Source organism: Heptranchias perlo, unplaced genomic scaffold, assembly GCF_035084215.1.
Source record: "Heptranchias perlo isolate sHepPer1 unplaced genomic scaffold, sHepPer1.hap1 HAP1_SCAFFOLD_260, whole genome shotgun sequence".
Classification (NCBI taxonomy): domain Eukaryota; kingdom Metazoa; phylum Chordata; class Chondrichthyes; order Hexanchiformes; family Hexanchidae; genus Heptranchias; species Heptranchias perlo.
In genome coordinates, this window is record NW_027139272.1 from 246,410 (window position 1) to 269,884 (window position 23,475).

Consider the following 23,475-nt stretch of genomic DNA (forward strand, 5'->3'; position numbering starts at 1 on the left):
TTTGATAATGTGCTAACTCATATTGCAGTTCAGCTGTGGGCAACCCTCCAGTACTTTGCTGCAGGTGGCCAGTTTTTGTATGTGAGAATCAGTCGGCTATTCGACTGTAGAAGATATCACAGCTGATCCTCCTCCTGCAAACAGCTTCTCTACAGTCCAGGGCACTGAGCCCGATTGTTGCCTTGGGAGTGAAGAGCTGAGTGAGCAGAAAGCCGAGCCCACCAGGTCAGCATGGCGATGTCTTTATCCATGGCCTTCGGGGAAGGTGCGATTTTCGCTTTAATGCAAAAGGCAGATTATGTGCAGTAAACGTATTTACTAATCGTTATGTGTTGTGTTTCTAATTGTACGCAGGAGCTAAAGGACTCAAGCGGAGGTGAGGGTGAATTTTAAACCTTGCCTTCCACATTCTTACACTGTTTATTTATTTTTACACCCCCCACGGCTTAATATTTCAAACAAACCTGTTAATGAACCATTTCCTCAGGTTCCAGGAAAAGAGAGTAAATGACAGACTGTGTGGTGAGCAGTGATCTGGAGTTGGGAGTGTTCAGGGAACCCCTGCAATACACAGTCTGGCAAGAAATGCGACAAATGCTCTCTCCAGGTAAACACCAATAGATAGACCGCAATACACTCTCCCGGTAAACACCAATAGATATACCGCAATACACTCTCCCGGTAAACACCGATAGATATACCGCAATACACTCTCCCGGTAAACACCGATAGATATACCGCAATACACTCTCCCGGTAAGCACCAATAGATATACCGCAATACACTCTCCCGATAAACACCAATAGATATACCGCAATACACTCTCCCGGTAAACATCGATAGATATACCGTAATACACTCTCCCGGTAAACACTGATAGATATACCGCAATACACTCTCCCGGTAAACACCGATAGATATAACGCAATACACTCTCCCGGTAAACACCAATAGATATACCGCAATACACTCTCCCGGTAAACAATAATAGATATACCGCAATACACTCTAACGGTAAACACCGATAGATATACCGCAATACACTCTCCCGGTAAACACCGATAGATATACCGCAATACACTCTCCCGGTAAACACCGATAGATATCCCGCAATACACTCTCCCGGTAAACACCGATAGATATACCGCAATACACTCTCCCGGTAAACACCGATAGATATACCGCAATGCACTCTCCCGGTAAACACCGATAGATATACCGCAATACACTCTCGCGGTAAACACCGATAGATATACCGCAATACACTCTCCCGGTAAACACCGATAGATATACCGCAATACACTATCCCGGTAAACACCGATAGATATACCGCAATACACTCTCCCGGTAAACACCGATAGATATACCGCAATACACTCTCCCGGTAAACACCGATAGATATACCGCAATACACTCTCCCGGTAAACACCGATAGATATACCGCAATACACCCTCCTGGTAAACACCGATAGATATACCGCAATACACTCTCCCGGTAAACACCGATAGATATACCGCAATACACTCTCCCGGTAAACACCGATAGATATACCGCAATACACTCTCCCGGTAAACACCAATAGATATACCGCAATACACTCTCCCGGTAAACACCAATAGATATACCGCAATACACTCTCCCGGTAAACACCAATAGATATACAGCAATTTACTCTCCCGGTAAACACCAATAGATATACCGCAATACACTCTCCCGGTAAACACCAATAGATATACCGCAATACACTCTCCCGGTAAACACCAATAGATATACCGCAATACACTCTCCCGGTAAACACCAATAGATATACCGCAATACATTCTCCCGGTAAACACCAATAGATATACCGCAATACACTCTCCCGGTAAACACCGATAGATATACCGCAATACACTCTCCCGGTACGCACCAATAGATATACCGCAATACACCCTCCCGGTAAACACCAATAGATATACCACAATACACTCTCCCGGTAAACACCAATTGAGAAACCGCAATACACTTTCCTAGTACGCACTGATAGATATTCCATAAACCTCTCCCCTGGTAAACACTTCAAGGAGATCTTGAAACATTTACCTGAGGAAGGAGAAAATCTCCGAAAGCTTGTGAATTTAAAATAAAATTGCTGGACTATAACTTGGTGTTGTAAAATTGTTTACAACTGGTAAACACTGGTAGATTTACCATAAACCTCGCCCCTGGTAAACACTGGTAGATTTACCAAAAACCTCTCCCCTGGTAAACACCAGTAGATTTACCATAAACCTCTCCCCTGGTGAACACTGGTAGATTTACCATAAACCTCTCCCCTGGTAAACACCAGTAGATTTACCATAAACCTCTCCCCTGGTGAACACTGATAGATTTACCCTAATCCACTCTCTCGGTAAATACCGATAGATTTACCCTAATCCCCTCTCTCGGTGAACACTGATAGTTTTACTCTAATCCCCTCTCTCGGTAAACACCGATAGATTTACCCTAATCCCCTCTCTCGGTAAACATTGATAGATTTACCCTAATCCCCTCTCTCGGTAAACACCGATAGATTGACCCTAATCCCCTCTCTCCTGGGAAACAACGATAAATTTACCCCAATCCCCTCTCTCGGTAAACACCGATAGATTTACCCTAATCCCCTCTCTCCTGGTAAACACCGATAGATTTACCCTAATCCCCTCTCTCCTGGTAAACACCGATAGATTTAACCCAATCCCCTCTCTCGGTAAACATCGATAGATTTACCCTAATCCCCTCTCTCCTGGTAAACACCGATAGATTTGACCCTAATCCCCTCTCTCCTGGTAAACACCGATAGATTTACCCCAATCCCCTCTCTTGGTAAACACCGATAGATTTACCCTATTCCCCTCTCTCCTGGTAAACAACGATAGATTTACCCTAATCCCCTCTCTCCTGGTGAACACCGATAGATTTACCCCAATCCCCTCTCTCCTTGTAATCACCGATAGATTTACCCCAATCCCCTCTCACGGTAAACACCGATAGATTTACCCGAATCCCCTCTCTCCTGGTGAACACCGATAGATTTAACCTAGTCCCCTCTCTCAGTGAACACCGATAGATTTACCCGAATCCCCTCTCTCGGTAAACACCGATAGATTTACCCTAATCCCCTCTCCCGGTAAACACCAATAGATATACCGCAATACACTCTCCCGGTAAACACCGATAGATATACCGCAATACACTCTCCCGGTAAACACCGATAGATATACCGCAATACACTCTCCCGGTAAACACCGATAGATATACCGCAATACACTCTCCCGGTAAACACCAATAGATAGACCGCAATATACTCTCCCGGTAAACACCAATAGATATACCGCAATACACTCTCCCGGTAAACACCGATAGATATATCGCAATACACTCTCCCGGTAAACACTGATAGATATACCGCAATACACTCTCCCGGTAAACACCAATAGATATAACGCAATACACTCTCCCGGTAAACACCGATAGATATACCGCAATACACTCTCCCGGTAAACACCGAAAGATATACCGCAATACACTCTCCCGGTAAGCACCGATAGATAGACCGCAATACACTCTCCCGGTAAACACCAATATATATACCGCAATACACTCTCCCGGTAAACACCAATAGATATACCGCAATACACTCTCCCGGTAAACACCGATAGATATACCGCAATACACTCTCCCGGTAAACACCAATAGATATACCGCAATACACCCTCCCGGTAAACACCAATAGGTATACCGCAACACACTCTCCCGGTAAACACCGATAGATATACCGCAATACACTCTCCCGCTAAACACCGATAGATATACAGCAATACACTCTACCGGTAAACACCGATAGATATACCGCAATACACTCTCCCGGTAAACACCGATAGATATACCGCAATACACTCTCCCGGTACGCACCAATAGATATACCGCAATACACCCTCCCGGTAAACACCAATAGATATACCACAATACACTCTCCCGGTAAACACCAATAGTTAAACCGCAATACACTCTCCTAGTAAGCACCGATAGATATACCATAAACCTCTCCCCTGGTAAACACTGGTAGATTTACCATAAACCTCTCCCCTGGTAAAAACCAGTAGATTTACCATAAACCTCTCTCCTGGTGAACACTGATAGATTTACCCTAATCCCCTCTCTCGGTAAACACCGATAGATTCTAATCCCCTTTCTCGGTAAACACCGATAGATTTGCCCCAATCACCTCTCTCGGTAAACACTGATAGTTTTAACCTAATCCCCTCTCTCGGTAAACACCGATAGATTTACCCTAATCCCCTCTCTCGGTAAACGCCGATAGATTTACCCTAATCCCCTCTCTCCTGGTAAGCACCGATAGATTGACCCTAATCCCCTCTCTCCTGGTAAACACCTATAGATTTACCCCAATCCCCTCTCTCGGTAAACGCCGATAGATTTACCCAAATCCCCTCTCTCCTGGTAAACACCGATAGATTTACCCTAATCCCCTCTCTCGGTAACACCGATAGATTTACCCTAATCCCCTCTCTCGGTAACATCGATAGATTTACCCTAATCCCCTCTCTCGGTAAACACCGATAGATTTACCCTAATCCCCTCTCTCCTGGTAAACACCGATACATTTACCGCAATCCCCTCTCTCGGTAAACACCGATAGATTTACCCTAATCCCCTCTCTCCTGGTGAACACCGATTGATTTACCCCAATCCCCTCTCTCGGTAAACACTGATAGATTTACCCTAATCCCCTCTCTCGGTAAACACCGATAGATTTACCCTAATCCCCTCTCTCGGTAAACACTGACAGATTTACCTTAATCCCCTCTCTCCTGGTAAACACCGATAGATTTACCCTAATCCCCTCTCTCGGTAAACACCGATAGATTTACACTGATCCCCTCTCTCGGTAAACACCGATAGATTTACCCTAATCCCCTCTCTCCTGGTAAACACCGATAGATTTACCCTAATCCCCTCTCTCGGTAAACACCGATAGATTTACCCTAATCCCCTCTCTCGGTAAACACCGATAGATTTACACTAATCCCCTCTCTCCTGGTGAACACCGATAGATTTACCCTAATCCCCTCTCTTGATAAACACCGATAGATTTACCCTCATCCCCTCTCTCCTGGTGAACACCGATAGATTTACCCTAATCCCCTCTCTCGGTAAACACCGATAGATTCACCCTAATCCCCTCTGTCCTGGTGAACACCTATAGATTTACCCTAATCCCCTCTCCCGGTAAACACCGATAGATATACCGCAATACACTCTCCCGCTAAACACCGATAGATATACAGCAATACACTCTACCGGTAAACACCGATAGATATACCGCAATACACTCTCCCGGTAAACACCGATAGATATACCGCAATACACTCTCCCGGTACGCACCAATAGATATACCGCAATACACCCTCCCGGTAAACACCAATGGATATACCACAATACACTCTCCCGGTAAACACCAATAGTTAAACCGCAATACACTCTCCTAGTAAGCACCGATAGATATACCATAAACCTCTCCCCTGGTAAACACTGGTAGATTTACCATAAACCTCTCCCCTGGTAAAAACCAGTAGATTTACCATAAACCTCTCTCCTGGTGAACACTGATAGGTTTACCCTAATGCCCTCTCTCCTGGTAAACACCGATAGATTTGCCCCAATCACCTCTCTCGGTAAACACTGATAGTTTTAACCTAATCCCCTCTCTCGGTAAACACCGATAGATTTACCCTAATCCCCTCTCTCGGTAAACACCGATAGATTGACCCTAATCCCCTCTCTCCTGGTAAACACCTATAGATTTACCCCAATCCCCTCTCTCGGTAAACGCCGATAGATTTACCCTAATCCCCTCTCTCCTGGTAAACACCGATAGATTTACCCTAATCCCCTCTCTCGGTAACACCGATAGATTTACCCTAATCCCCTCTCTCGGTAACATCGATAGATTTACCCTAATCCCCTCTCTCGGTAAACACCGATAGATTTACCCTAATCCCCTCTCTCCTGGTAAACACCGTTAGATTTACCCTAATCCCCTCTCTCCTGGTAAACACCGATACATTTACCGCAATCCCCTCTCTCGGTAAACACCGATAGATTTACCCTAATCCCCTCTCTCCTGGTGAACACCGATTGATTTACCCCAATCCCCTCTCTCGGTAAACACTGATAGATTTACCCTAATCCCCTCTCTCGGTAAACACCGATAGATTTACCCTAATCCCCTCTCTCGGTAAACACTGATAGATTTACCTTAATCCCCTCTCTCCTGGTAAACACCGATAGATTTACCCTAATCCCCTCTCTCGGTAAACACCGATAGATTTACACTGATCCCCTCTGTCGGTAAACACCGATAGATTTACCCTAATCCCCTCTCTCCTGGTAAACACCGATAGATTTACCCTAATCCCCTCTCTCGGTAAACACCGATAGATTTACCCTAATCCCCTCTCTCGGTAAACACCGATAGATTTACACTAATCCCCTCTCTCCTGGTGAACACCGATAGATTTACCCTAATCCCCTCTCTTGATAAACACCGATAGATTTACCCTCATCCCCTCTCTCCTGGTGAACACCGATAGATTTACCCTAATCCCCTCTCTCGGTAAACACCGATAGATTTACCCTAATCCCCTCTCTCCTGGTGAACACCGATAGATTTACCCTAATCCCCTCTCTCGGTAAACACCGATAGATTTACCCTAATCCCCTCTCTCGGTAAACACCAATAGATTTACCCTAATCCCCTCTCTCCTGGTAAACACCGATAGATTTACCCTCATCCCCTCTCTCCTGGTGAACACCGATAGATTTACCCTAATCCCCTCTCTCGGTGAACACCGATAGATTTACCCTCATCTCCTCTCTCCTGGTGAACACCGAAAGATTTACCCTAATCCCCTCTCTCGGTAACACCGATAAATTTACCCTAATCCCCTCTCTCGGTAACATCGATAGATTTACCCTAATCCCCTCTCTCGGTAAACACCGATAGATTTACCCTAATCCCCTCTCTCCTGGTGAACACCGATTGATTTACCCCAATCCCCTCTCTCGGTAAACACCGATAGATTGACCTTAATCCACTCTCTCGGTAAACACTGATAGATTTACCTTAATCCCCTCTCTCCTGGTAAACACCGATAGATTTACCCTAATCCCCTCTCTCGGTAAACACCGATAGATTCACCCTGATCCCCTCTCTCGGTAAACACCGATAGATTTACCCTAATCCCCTCTCTCCTGGTAAACACCGATAGATTTACCCTAATCCCCTCTCTCGGTAAACACCGACAGATTTACCCTAATCCCCTCTCTCGGTAAACACCGATAGATTTACCCTAATCCCCTCTCTCCTGGTAAACACCGATAGATTTACCCTAATCCCCTCTCTTGGTAAACACCGATAGATTTACCCTCATCCCCTCTCTCCTGGTGAACACCGATAGATTTACCCTAATCCCCTCTCTCGGTAAACACCGATAGATTTACCCTAATCCCCTCTCTCCTGGTGAACACCGATAGATTTACCCTAATCCCCTCTCTCTCGGTAAACACTGACAGATTTACCCTCATCCCCTCTCTCCTGGTGAACACCGATAGATTTACCCTAATCCCCTCTCTCGGTGAACACCGATAGATTTACCCTAATCCCCTCTCTCCTGGTGAACACCGATAGATTTACCCTAATCCCCTCTCTCCTGGTAAACACCGATAGATTTACCCTAATCCCCTCTCTCCTGGTGAACACCGATAGATTTACCCTAATCCCCTCTCTCGGTAAACACCGATAGATTTACCCTAATCCCCTCTCTCGGTGAACACCGATAGATTTACCCTAATCCCCTCTCTACTGGTAAACACCGATAGATTTACCCCAATCCCCTCTGTCCTGGTAAACACTGATAGATTTACCCTAATCCCCTCTCTCGGTAAACACCGATAGATTTAACCTCATCCCCTCTCTCCTGGTGAACACCGATAGATTTACCCTAATCCCCTCTCTCGGTAAACACCGACAGATTTACCCTAATCCCCTCTCTCGGTAAACACCGATAGATTTACCCTAATCCCCTCTCTCGGTGAACACTGATAGATTTACCCTAATCCCCTCTCTCGGTAAACACCGATAGATTTACCCTGATCCCCTCTCTCGGTAAACACTGATAGATTTACCCTAATCCCCTCTCTCGGTAAACACCGATAGATTTACCCTGATCCCCTCTCTCGGTAAACACTGATAGATTTACCCTAATCCCCTCTCTCCTGGTAAACACCGATAGATTTACCCTAATCCCCTCTCTCAGTTAACACCGATAGATTTACCCTAATCCCCTCTCTCCTGGTAAACACCGATAGATTTACCCTAATCCCCTCTCTCGGTAAACACCGATAGATTTACCCTAATCCCCTCTCTCAGTTATCACCGATAGATTTACCCGAATCTCCTCTCTCGGTAAACACCGATAGATTTACCCGAATCCCCTCTCTCGGTAAACACCGATAGATTTACCGCAATACACTCTCCCGGTAAACACCGATAGATATACCGCAATACACTCTCCCGGTAAACACCAATAGATATACCGCAATACACTCTCCCGGTAAACACAGATAGATATACCGCAATACACTCTCCCGGTAAACACCAATAGATATACCGCAATACACTCTCCCGGTAAACACCAATAGATATACCGCAATACACTCTCCCGGTAAACACCGATAGATATACCGCAATACACTCTCCCGGTAAACACCAATAGATATACCGCAATACACTCTCCCGGTAAACACCGATAGATATACCGCAATACACTCTCCCGGTAAACACCGATAGATATACCGCAATACACTCTCCCGGTAAACACCGATAGATATACCACAATACACTCTCCCGGTAAACACCAATAGATATACCACAATGCACCCTCCCGGTAAACACCGATAGATAAACCGCAATACACTCTCCCAGTAAACACCAATAGATAAACTGCAATACACTCTCCTAGTAAGCACCGATAGATATACCATAAACCTCTCCCCTGGTAAACACTGGTGGATTTACCATAAACCTCTCCCCTGGTAAACACTGGTAGATTTACCATAAACCTCTCCCCTGGTAAACACTGGTAGATTTACCATAAACCTCTCCCCTGGTAAACACCAGTAGATTTACCATAAACCTCTCCCCTGGTAAACACCAGTATATTTACCATAAACCTCTCCCCTGGTAAACACGAGTAGATTTACCATAAACCTCTCCCCTGGTGAACACTGATAGATTTACCCTAATCCCCTTTCTCGGTAAACACCGATAGATTTACCCTAATCCCCTCTCTCGGTAAACACCGATAGATTTATACTAATCCCCTCTCTCCTGGTGAACACCGATAGATTTACCCTAATCCCCTCTCTTGATAAACACCGATAGATTTACCCTCATCCCCTCTCTCCTGGTGAACACCGATAGATTTACCCTAATCCCCTCTCTCGGTAAACACCGATAGATTTACCCTAATCCCCTCTCTCCTGGTGAACACCGATAGATTTACCCTAATCCCCTCTCTCGGTAAACACCGATAGATTTACCCTAATCCCCTCTCTCGGTAAACACCAATAGATTTACCCTAATCCCCTCTCTCTCGGTAAACACCGATAGATTTACCCTCATCCCCTCTCTCCTGGTGAACACCGATAGATTTACCCTAATCCCCTCTCTCGGTGAACACCGATAGATTTACCCTCATCCCCTCTCTCCTGGTGAACACCGAAAGATTTACCCTAATCCCCTCTCTCGGTAACACCGATAAATTTACCCTAATCCCCTCTCTCGGTAACATCGATAGATTTACCCCAATCCCCTCTCTCGGTAAACACCGATAGATTTACCCTAATCCCCTCTCTCCTGGTAAACACCGATACATTTACCCTAATCCCCTCTCTCCTGGTAAACACCGATACATTTACCGCAATCCCCTCTCTCGGTAAACACCGATAGATTTACCCGAATCCCCTCTCTCCTGGTGAACACCGATTGATTTACCCCAATCCCCTCTCTCGGTAAACACCGATAGATTTACCTTAATCCCCTCTCTCGGTAAACACTGATTGATTTACCTTAATCCCCTCTCTCCTGGTAAACACCGATAGATTTACCCTAATCCCCTCTCTCGGTAAACACCGATAGATTCACCCTGATCCCCTCTCTCGGTAAACACCGATAGATTTACCCTAATCCCCTCTCTCCTGGTAAACACCGATAGATTTACCCTAATCCCCTCTCTCGGTAAACACCGATAGATTTACCCTAATCCCCTCTCTCGGAAAACACCGATAGATTTACCCTAATCCCCTCTCTCCTGGTAAACACCGATAGATTTACCCTCATCCCCTCTCTCCTGGTGAACACCGATAGATTTACCCTAATCCCCTCTCTCGGTAAACACCGATAGATTTACCCTAATCCCCTCTCTCCTGGTGAACACCGATAGATTTACCCTAATCCCCTCTCTCTCGGTAAACACTGACAGATTTACCCTCATCCCCTCTCTCCTGGTGAACACCGATAGATTTACCCTAATCCCCTCTCTCGGTGAACACCGATAGATTTACCCTAATCCCCTCTCTCCTGGTGAACACCGATAGATTTACCCTAATCCCCTCTCTCCTGGTAAACACCGATAGATTTACCCTAATCCCCTCTCTCGGTAAACACCGATAGATTTACCCTAATCCCCTCTCTCGGAAAACACCCATAGATTTACCCTAATCCCCTCTCTCCTGGTAAACACCGATAGATTTACCCTAATCCCCTCTCTCGGTAAACACCGATAGATTTACCCTAATCCCCTCTCTCGGTGAACACCGATAGATTTACCCTCATCCCCTCTCTACTGGTAAACACCGATAGATTTACCCCAATCCCCTCTCTCCTGGTAAACACTGATAGATTTACCCTAATCCCCTCTCACGGTAAACACCGATAGATTTAACCTCATCCCCTCTCTCCTGGTGAACACCGATAGATTTACCCTAATCCCCTCTCTCGGTAAACACCGACAGATTTACCCTAATCCCCTCTCTCGGTAAACACCGATAGATTTACCCTAATCCCCTCTCTCGGTGAACACTGATAGATTTACCCTAATCCCCTCTCTCGGTAAACACCGATAGATTTACCCTGATCCCCTCTCTCGGTAAACACTGATAGATTTACCCTAATCCCCTCTCTCGGTAAACACCGATAGATTTACCCTGATCCCCTCTCTCGGTAAACACTGATAGATTTACCCTAATCCCCTCTCTCCTGGTAAACACCGATAGATTTACCCTAATCCCCTCTCTCAGTTAACACCGATAGATTTACCCTAATCCCCTCTCTCCTGGTAAACACCGATAGATTTACCCTAATCCCCTCTCTCGGTAAACACCGATAGATTTACCCTAATCCCCTCTCTCAGTTATCACCGATAGATTTACCCGAATCTCCTCTCTCGGTAAACACCGATAGATTGACCCGAATCCCCTCTCTCGGTAAACACCGATAGATTTACCGCAATACACTCTCCCGGTAAACACCGATAGATATACCGCAATACACTCTCCCGGTAAACACCAATAGATATACCGCAATACACTCTCCCGGTAAACACAGATAGATATACCGCAATACACTCTCCCGGTAAACACCAATAGATATACCGCAATACACTCTCCCGGTAAACACCAATAGATATACCGCAATACACTCTCCCGGTAAACACCGATAGATATACCCCAATACACTCTCCCGGTAAACACCAATAGATATACCGCAATACACTCTCCCGGTAAACACCGATAGATATACCGCAATACACTCTCCCGGTAAACACCGATAGATATACCGCAATACACTCTCCCGGTAAACACCGATAGATATACCGCAATACACTCTCCCGGTAAACACCGATAGATATACCGCAATACACTCTCCCGGTAAACACCGATAGATATACCACAATACACTCTCCCGGTAAACACCAATAGATATACCGCAATACACTCTCCCGGTAAACACCGATAGATATACCCCAATACACTCTCCCGGTAAACACCAATAGATATACCACAATACACCCTCCCGGTAAACACCGATAGATAAACCGCAATACACTCTCCCAGGAAACACCAATAGATAAACCGCAATACACTCTCCTAGTAAGCACCGATAGATATACCATAAACCTCTCCCCTGGTAAACACTGGTAGATTTACCATAAACCTCTCCCCTGGTAAACACTGGTAGATTTACCATAAACCTCTCCCCTGGTAAACACTGGTAGATTTACCATAAACCTCTCCCCTGGTAAACACCAGTAGATTTACCATAAACCTCTCCCCTGGTAAACACCAGTAGATTTACCATAAACCTCTCCCCTGGTAAACACGAGTAGATTTACCATAAACCTCTCCCCTGGTGAACACTGATAGATTTACCCTAATCCCCTTTCTCGGTCAACACCGATAGATTTACCATAACCCCCTCTCCTGGTAAACACCGATAGATTTACCCGAATCCCCTCTCTCGGTAAACACCGATAGATTTACCGCAATACACTCTCCCGGTAAACACCGATAGATATACCGCAATACACTCTCCCGGTAAACACCAATAGATATACCGCAATACACTCTCCCGGTAAACACCGATAGATATACCGCAATACACTCTCCCGGTAAACACCGATAGATATACCGCAATACACTCTCCCGGTATACACCGATAGATATACCGCAATACACTCTCCCGGTAAACACCAATAGATATACCGCAATACACTCTCCCGGTAAACACCAATAGATATACCGCAATATACTCTCCCGGTAAACACCGATAGATAAACCGCAATACACTCTCCCGGTAAACACCAATAGATATACCGCAATACACTCTCCCGGTAAACACAGATAGATATACCGCAATACACTCTCCCGGTAAACACCAATAGATATACCACAATACACTCTCCCGGTAAACACCGATAGATATACCGCAATACACTCTCCCGGTAAACACCGATAGATATACCGCAATACACTCTCCCGGTAAACACCGATAGATATACCGCAATACACTCTCCCGGTAAACACCAATAGATATACCGCAATACACTCTCCCGGTAAACACCGATAGATATACCGCAATACACTCTCCCGGTAAACACCGATAGATATACCGCAATACACTCTCCCGGTAAACACCGATAGATATACCACAATACACTCTCCCGGTAAACACCAATAGATATACCACAATACACCCTCCCGGTAAACACCGATAGATAAACCGCAATACACTCTCCCGGTAAACACCAATAGATAAACCGCAATACACTCTCCTAGTAAGCACCGATAGATATACCATAAACCTCTCCCCTGGTAAACACTGGTAGATTTACCATAAACCTCTCCCCTGGTAAACACTGGTAGATTTACCATAATCCTCTCCCCTGGTAAACACCAGTAGATTTACCATAAACCTCTCCCCTGGTAAACACCAGTAGATTTACCATAAACCTCTCCCCTGGTAAACACCAGTAGATTTACCATAAACCTCTCCCCTGGTGAACACTGATAGATTTACCCTAATCCCCTTTCTCAGTCAACACCGATAGATTTACCATAACCCCCTCTCCTGGTAAACACCGATAGATTTATCCGAATCCCCTCTCTCGGTAAACACCGATAGATTTACCGCAATACACTCTCCCGGTAAACACCGATAGATATACCGCAATACACTCTCCCGGTAAACACCAATAGATATACCGCAATACACTCTCCCGGTAAACACCGATAGATATACCGCAATACACTCTCCCGGTAAACACCGATAGATATACCGCAATACACTCTCCCGGTATACACCGATAGATATACCGCAATACACTCTCCCGGTAAACACCAATAGATATACCACAATACACCCTCCCGGTAAACACCGATAGATAAACCGCAATACACTCTCCCGGTAAACACCAATAGATAAACCGCAATACACTCTCCTAGTAAGCACCGATAGATATACCATAAACCTCTCCCCTGGTAAACACTGGTAGATTTACCATAAACCTCTCCCCTGGTAAACACTGGTAGATTTACCATAAACCTCTCCCCTGGTAAACACTGGTAGATTTACCATAAACCTCTCCCCTGGTAAACACTGGCAGATTTACCATAAACCTCTCCCCTGGTAAACACCAGTAGATTTACCATAAACCTCTCCCCTGGTAAACACCAGTAGATTTACCATAAACCTCTCCCCTGGTAAACACCAGTAGATTTACCATAAACCTCTCCCCTGGTGAACACTGATAGATTTACCCTAATCCCCTTTCTCAGTCAACACCGATAGATTTACCATAACCCCGTCTCCTGGTAAACACCGATAGATTTACCCGAATCCCCTCTCTCGGTAAACACCGATAGATTTACCGCAATACACTCTCCCGGTAAACACATATAGATATACCGCAATGCACTCTCCCGGTAAACACCAATAGATATACCGCAATACACTCTCCCGGTAAACACCGATAGATATACCGCAATACACTCTCCCGGTAAACACCGATAGATATACCGCAATACACTCTCCTAGTAAGCACCGATAGATATACCATAAACCTCTCCCCTGGTAAACACTGGTAGATTTACCATAAACCTCTCCCCTGGTAAACATTGGTAGATTTACCATAAACCTCTCCCCTGGTAAACACCAGTAGATTTACCATAAACCTCTCCCCTGGTAAACACCAGTAGATTTACCATAAACCTCTCCCCTGGTAAACACCAGTAGATTTACCATAAACCTCTCCCCTGGTGAACACTGATAGATTTACCCTAATCCCCTTTCTCAGTCAACACCGATAGATTTACCATAACCCCCTCTCCTGGTAAACACCGATAGATTTACCCGAATCCCCTCTCTCGGTAAACACCGATAGATTTACCGCAATACACTCTCCCGGTAAACACCGATAGATAAACCGCAATACACTCTCCCGGTAAACACCAATAGATATACCGCAATACACTCTCCCGGTAAACACCGATAGATATACCGCAGTACACTCTCCCGGTAAACACCGATAGATATACCGCAATACACTCTCCCGGTATACACCGATAGATATACCGCAATACACTCTCCCGGTAAACACCAATAGATATACCACAATACACCCTCCCGGTAAACACCGATAGATAAACCGCAATACACTCTCCCGGTAAACACCAATAGATAAACCGCAATACACTCTCCTAGTAAGCACCGATAGATATACCATAAACCTCTCCCCTGGTAAACACTGGTAGATTTACCATAAACCTCTCCCCTGGTAAACACTGGTAGATTTACCATAAACCTCTCCCCTGGTAAACACTGGTAGATTTACCATAAACCTCTCCCCTGGTAAACACTGGCAGATTTACCATAAACCTCTCCCCTGGTAAACACCAGTAGATTTACCATAAACCTCTCCCCTGGTAAACACCAGTAGATTTACCATAAACCTCTCCCCTGGTAAACACCAGTAGATTTACCATAAACCTCTCCCCTGGTGAACACTGATAGATTTACCCTAATCCCCTTTCTCAGTCAACACCGATAGATTTACCATAACCCCGTCTCCTGGTAAACACCGATAGATTTACCCGAATCCCCTCTCTCGGTAAACACCGATAGATTTACCGCAATACACTCTCCCGGTAAACACCGATAGATATACCGCAATACACTCTCCCGGTAAACACCAATAGATATACCGCAATACACTCTCCCGGTAAACACCAATAGATATACCGCAATACACTCTCCCGGTAAACACCAATAGATAAACCGCAATACACCCTCCCGGTAAACACCAATAGATAAACCGCAATACACTCTCCCGGTAAACACCAATAGATATACCGCAATACACTCTCCCGGTAAACACCGATAGATTTACCCTAATCCCCTCTCTCCTGGTAAACACCGATAGATTTACCCAAATCCCCTCTCTCGGTAAACACCGATAGATTTACTCCAATCCCCTCTCTCGGTAAACACCGATTGATTGACCCTAATCCCCTCTCTCCTGGTAAACACCGATAGATTTACCTCAATCCACTCTCTCGGTGAACACCGATAGATTTACCCTAATCCCCTCTCCTGGTAAACACCGATAGATTTACCCTAATCCCCTCTCTCCTGGTAAACACCGATAGATTTACCCAAATCCCCTCTCTCGGTAAACACCGATAGATTTACCCTAATCCCCTCTCTCGGTGAACACCGATAGATTTACCCTAATCCCCTCTCTCGGTGAACACCGATAGATTTACCCTAATCCCCTCTCTCGGTGAACACCGATAGATTTACCCTAATCCCCTCTCTCGGTGAACACCGATAGATTGAGCCTAATCCCCTCTCTCGGTGAACACCGATAGATTTACCCTAATCCCCTCTCTCCTGGTAAACACCGATAGATTTACCCTAATCCCCTCTCTCGGTGAACACCGATAGATTTACCCTAATCCCCTCTCTCCTGGTAAACACCGATAGATTTACCCTAATCCCCTCTCTCGGTGAACACCGATAGATTTACCCTAATCCCCTCTCTCGGTGAACACCGATAGATTTACCCTAATCCCCTCTCTCGGTGAACACCGATAGATTTACCCTAATCCCCTCTCTCAGTAAACACCGATAGATTTACCCTAATCCCCTCTCTCGGTGAACACCGATAGATTTACCCTCATCCCCTCTCTCGGTGAACACCGATAGATTTACCCTAATCCCCTCTCTCAGTAAACACCGATAGATTTACCCTAATCCCCTCTCTCAGTAAACACCGATAGATTTACCCTAATCCCCTCTCTCGGTGAACACCGATAGATTTACCATGTGAGGTTTGGTGTTAACGCTGTTGTCTGTAGCTGTTCTGATGACACAGTGAGTTTATGAAATAGGTGGTTGAGCCCCAGATGAAGATTGCAGGTTCCATCCTTGGTCTGTTTTAATCAGCTGGTCATCCCCATACCTATTACTGAGGAGTCAGGGCCGTCTGGGGCAGCCCCATTCGCAATGGGAAGGACTGCGAGCAGTCTCTGGATTTCTCCCTACGCCCTGCAATATGGTATTCACTTCATGAACCTCAGACAGTTGAAAGGCTGAGTGGACGTTGTTGGGATTCAAACCTGGGACCCTTAACCCCTTCGTCCAGCTCTCAACCAGCTGAGCTACCCAACGCTCTGAAGGAACGTCGACCTGTTGAGCTGAGATTATCGGGGCCCTGGGCCACTGGCAGAGCCTTGCACACAGCGTGTGGATCATTGGAGGTGCCCACAATTCTTGGTCCATTGCCATTAATGAATGGAAAATCACGGGCAGTGGGCCGACTATTTACTGATAAACTGCCCTCTGGGGGTGAGGGCCCATCGCTGGAGCAGGGAGTCCGAAAATACCACCGCCCCCACCCCCCTTCAATGCCGCAACCAACTGGAGATACATGCACAAGGATCAAACTTCAATAAACTCTGCACACGGAGACTCATTTGTATTTTTATTATAAAGCCGGACATGATCTCCTTTAAGGATGAAGTGAAATCATTCATTCAATGTGTATCTAATACGTGAGGTCATTACAGTGAACATAAAAACAAGTCTCCCACTCTGACCCGACTGAGTCCCACTCCCCACTCTGACCCGACTGAGCCCCACTCCCCACTCTGACCCGACTGAATCCCACTCCCCACTCTGACCCGACTGAGTCCCACTCCCCACTCTGACCCGACTGAGCCCCACTCCCCACTCTGACCCGACTGAGCCCCACTCCCCGCTCTGACCCGACTGAGCCCCACTCCCCACTCAGACCCGACTGAGTCCCACTCCCCACTCTGACCCGACTGAGTCCCACTCCCCACTCTGACCCGACTGAGCCCCACTCCCCACTCTGACCCGACTGAGCCCCACTCCCCAATCTGACCCGACAGAGCCCCACTCCCCACTCTGACCCGACTGAGTCCCACTCCCCACTCTGACCCGACTGAGCCCCACTCCCCACTCTGACCCGACAGAGCCCCACTCCCCACTCTGACCCGACTGAATCCCACTCCCCACTCAGACCCGACTGAATCCCACTCCCCACTCTGACCCGACTGAGGCCCACTCCCCACTCTGACCCGACAGAGCCCCACTCCCCACTCTGACCCGACTGAATCCCACTCCCCACTCAGACCCGACTGAATCCCACTCCCCACTCTGACCCGACTGAGGCCCACTCCCCAATTAATTCCTATCCCCTATGGACCCACAAATAACAAGAATTGCTTGAGACGGCCCTAAACTCTCCTCACATGAAACCTTTATCGACCTTTCATCTGGGTTGTATTTAAACTCAGGTGAAAGACAGATTTTCTCATAAACCTCCCCAGTTTAGTAATAGAAGAATCTTTCTGTAACTTTACACACAGAGGAAAATATTCCCCAATTGATGTGATTTTCTTTATGGATCCTCTATCTCCTGTGGCATTTCTAGCCTGGGCCAAGTTAGCTGACCTGAGCACCAATCATTCTCGGCTCTCCCTGGGCTGGGGGTGAGTCAGACTCTGAGCTACGGTTCCTGGTCCTGATCCCTCGCCCGTGTGGGAATCCGGTGGGGCCCGGGTCAGGCTGAGCTGTGATGCCTTCCACAGTCGAATAATAGCTTGCCAGCAGTCCCCGGGCAGGTTGATATATGAAGGTCGGCCGTGTGGGTAAGATACTGAAGGTACTAGGGCTCTATTGGAATCAGATCAGAGCAAGGTATCAATACCCCTGTATCGAGAGAAGGGGAAATGTTGATAAAGGTGAACGATTCCCCTGCGGGATTGTGGAGGGGGCGAGTCAGAGGATATACTGTTTCGTAAAGAGGGGTGTTATCGGCAAGATATGAGGGGGGAACGTGTCCCCAGAAGGAATTGTGTACTGTATGCAAAGCCGATAACACCTTCTCGATATATCACCTTGGATTTCAGTATTTTCATGTTCCAGTTATAATTGTCGAATGTTTATAACGTTCTCCCTGTCTATTATTAAAAGTGCTGGCTCTGATCACTCTCGATCCCAGAACCGGGCAGTCCAGGCTTGTAGTACCTGAGGACCTGACCATGGTGGACGCCAATGATCTGAGCCAATAACCTAAACAACGTCTGCCAGGGGTATGAGCAGTGCACCTGCGTTCTGAGCAGCCAGGGATTCACCTCAGGGAATCACTACTGGGAGATGGAGGCGGCCAACAAGACCCACTGGGACTTGGGACTGGCCCAGGAGATGGCCAACAGGAAGGGGCAGATCACGCTGACCCTCGATTGGGTAGTGGACCATCTGTCAGAGGTACGAGCACATCGAAGGGGCTCTGACCTCACCCTCCACTGTCCTCAAACTAACAACCAAGCCCAGGAAGGTCAGGGTCTATGAGGGAGGACAGGTGTCCTTTTACAATGCTGATGACATGTTCCATCTCTGCACTTTTTCACTCACACGTTCAAAGACAAACTGTTCCCTTTCTTTAATCCTTGGTTGAACAAAAGTAGGAGAAACACGGAACCTCTTTTAAACGGCGTCATTTGAAACTGTAATGAGTTAACGGGGCCGAATTCTCCTGGAGAGGTAACGGGGGGCTCACGACACACGTCGTTATTAATGCACAAATCGGCCAGCAAGGTCAGGGGATTAAGAGACACACCGTGAGATGCAAATCTCCGGAATTTGCTGGTCGATTTACGCCGTTCCACCATTTGCTTCTCACGACCTCAACCTCCGTTATTTTTAAGAACTTGCTGGATTTGCACATTAATCGCCCGTTAAACTCGCCTCAAAGTCAGGGCTGGAACTTAACATCGTAAATACCCTCTTAACAATGTGATAATTGTTAATGCCAATCAATCTCTCCAGCCCAGAAAGGGGACGATTTAAACTGGTGAATCTCACCCGGCAGGTAGTAAATTCTTCTGAGAGATTTTTAAAATTTAAAATTTTACTTTTTTTTTCTTACTTTTCCTTTCTGTCTCTTTTTAATCCAATATTTTCTTCCCTCTTTATTTCTCTTTCAGTCCCTGATTTGACACTAATTCACTCTGTCGTTCCTCTGATTCTTTCTCAATCCTTAAATCTCAATGGTTAAGGAGATGGACTTTTGGTCTCGACAGTCACTGAGGTCCCAGATTCCCCTTTGCCCTCTCCGTGCCCGTTATCAGCTCGCACTTCCAGAAAGTTGACTGCACACGAGGTGATATCCAGTATGGGGTTATCGTTAAGTCTTTTCACACTCGGCCTCTGTAACCATCTCCCATCACCATAAGCATCAGTAATAAGGTGCCCACTTAAACCGTATTAAGTAGGCCGACCATTTCGGGCAGTTCAAACAGCTGTTCGCACATCTGTAAAGGGCGATCACCTGTCATTATGTCCTTCCAGGCAGCCCCCTGCTGCCATCTGTCACCCCCCCATCCCGCGCCCCTCCATGGCCGCTATAACTCCTGCGATTACTTCTCACAAATATTGACCTGCTGTGGTGGTGGAGTGGGCCGGAGATGAAACTGGCCAGGACCGCTGCGTGTTTCAGCCCGAACTCCAGAACCTCTTTAGCAGAACGCTCCCCGTGTCCCCACTCGGAGCAGTAGATACGCAGAGTAAACTCTCATCACGAGTAATGAATCTTACATTAATCGGCTACTTTAGAAACTTCACCAGGAAACCCACCCCGGCTGCAATGGCGAGAGTAGAGTAAAGGGTCACACTCACAGCATGGCAACGGCCAATCACAAACCAAAAATTGATGCTGTCGCCAGTGTTTAAATCTAAACTTGAGTGACGTGAGTTTACAAAATATATCTCGAAAATACCAACAGGTTTCAAGAGGCCTGACCCTGATCAGTGTGAGGGAGCACTGCGCTGTCAGAGGGGCAGTACTGAGGGAGTGCTGCAATGTCAGAGGGGCAGTGCTGAGGGAGTGCTGCACTGTCAGAGGGGCAGTACTGAGGGAGTGCTGCACAGTCGGAGAGCAGTACTGAGGGAGTGCTGCACAGTCGGAGGGCAGTACTGAGGGAGTGCTGCACAGTCGGAGGGCAGTACTGAGGGAGTGCTGCACAGTCGGAGGGCAGTACTGAGGGAGCGCTGCACAGTCAGAGGGGCAGTGCTGAGGGAGTGCTGCACAGTCAGAGGGCAGTACTGAGAGAGTGCTGCACAGTCGGAGGGGCAGTACTGAGGGAGTGCTGCACAGTCGGAGGGCAGTACTGAGAGAGTGCTGCACTGTCAGAGGGGCAGTACTGAAGGAGTGCTGCACAGTCGGGTCGGAGGGGCAGTGCTGAGAGAGTGCTGCACTGTCAGAGGGGCAGTACTGAGGGAGCACTGTGCTGTCAGAGGGGCAGTACTGAGAGAGCACTGCGCTGTCGGAGGTGCAGTACTGAGAGAGTGCTGCACAGTCGGAGGGCAGTACTGAGGGAGCGCTGCACAGTCGGAGGGCAGTACTGAGGGAGTGCTGCACAGTCGGAGGGCAGTACTGAGGGAGTGCTGCACAGTCGGAGGGCAGTACTGAGGGAGTGCTGCACAGTCGGAGGGCAGTACTGAGGGAGCGCTGCACAGTCAGAGGGGCAGTGCTGAGGGAGCGCTGCACTGTCGGAGGGTCAGTCCTGAGGGAGCGCTGCACTGTCGGAGGGTCAGTACTGAGGGAGCGCTGCACTGTCGGAGGGTCAGCACTGAGGGAGCGCTGCACTGTCGGAGGGTCAGTACTGAGGGAGTGCTGTACTATCTGAGGGTCAGTACTGAGGGAGTGCTGTACTATCTGAGGGACAGTACTGAGGGAGTGCTGCACTGACGGGGTGCCATCTTTCGGATGAGATGTTAAACCGAGGCCCTGTCTAACCTCTCTGGCAGACGTAAAAGATCCCATAACACTATTTCGACCACCCACTGAGCAATAGCTGACACCGTTGGGTGGTGGTAGACGGGTTCGTGCGAGGGGGATTCACCTGCTATTCGCGGTGGACGATGTGACCTGATGGCCGAGCCCCTGGAGGTGGTGGGAAGCATGGCGAGGGTTTGTGCTGTATCCTGTTCTCCCTGGTGTCCTGGCCAATATTTATCCCTCAACCAACATCACTGAAAAACAGATGATCTGCTCATTATCACGTTGCTGTTTGTGGGATCTTGCTGAGTGTAAATCGGCTGCCATGTTTACTACATGACAACAGTGACTACACTTCAAAAGTACTTCATTGGCTGTAAAGGTTTGGGACGACCTATGGTCGTGAAAGGCGCCATATAAATGCAAGTACTTTCTTTCAATCCAATTGTCCCCTCTCGGTGGGAGCGAACCTTTGGCTTAACTGTAGAATTCTTGCCCCTGAGTCAGAAAGGGCAGGGTTTGATCCCCAGTCCCAGCGAGTGGAGACTCACCCTGAATTCTGGGTTGACATCTAGCGGAATACTTGCCTCTGGTGTGTGGGTGTGGGTTGTGGGAACTTTTGCTGTATAGGACAAACCACAGCTGGTATAAACATGGGTATGGCCAGGTACACCATGGGCTAGATAGAGTGAATCTCCCTCTACACTGTCCCATCAAACACTCCCAGGGCAGGTACAGCATGGGTTAGATACAGAGTAAAGCTCCCTCTACACTGTCCCATCAAACACTCCCAGGGCAGGTACAGCATGGGCTAGATAGAGTGAATCTCCCTCTACACTGTCCCATCAAACACTCCCAGGCCAGGTACAGCATGGGTTAGATACAGAGTAAAGCTCCCTCTACACTGTCCCATCAAACACTCCCAGGCCAGGTACAGCATGGGTTAGATACAGAGTAAAGCTCCCTCTACACTGTCCCATCAAACACTCCCAGGGCAGGCACAGCACGGGTTAGATACAGAGTAAAGCTTCCTCTACACTGTCCCATCAAACACTCCCAGGGCAGGTACAGCAGGGGTTAGATGCAGAGTAAAGCTCCCTCGGCACTGTCCCATCAAACACTCCCAGGGCAGGTACAGCACGGGTTAGATACAGAGTAAAGCTCCCTCTACATTGTCCCATCAAACACTCCCAGGGCAGGTACAGCATGGGTTAGATACAGGGTAAAGCTCCCTCTACACTGTCCCATCAAACACTCCCAGGGCAGGTACAGCACGGGTTAGATACAGGGTAAAGCTCCCTCTACACTGTCCCATCAAACACTCCCAGGGCAGGTACAGCAGGGGTTAGATGCAGAGTAAAGCTCCCTCTACACTGTCCCATCAAACACTCCCAGGGCAGGTACAGCACGGGTTAGATACGGAGTAAAGCTCCCTCTACATTGTCCCATCAAACACTCCCAGGGCAGGTACAGCACGGGTTAGATACAGAGTAAAGCTCCCTC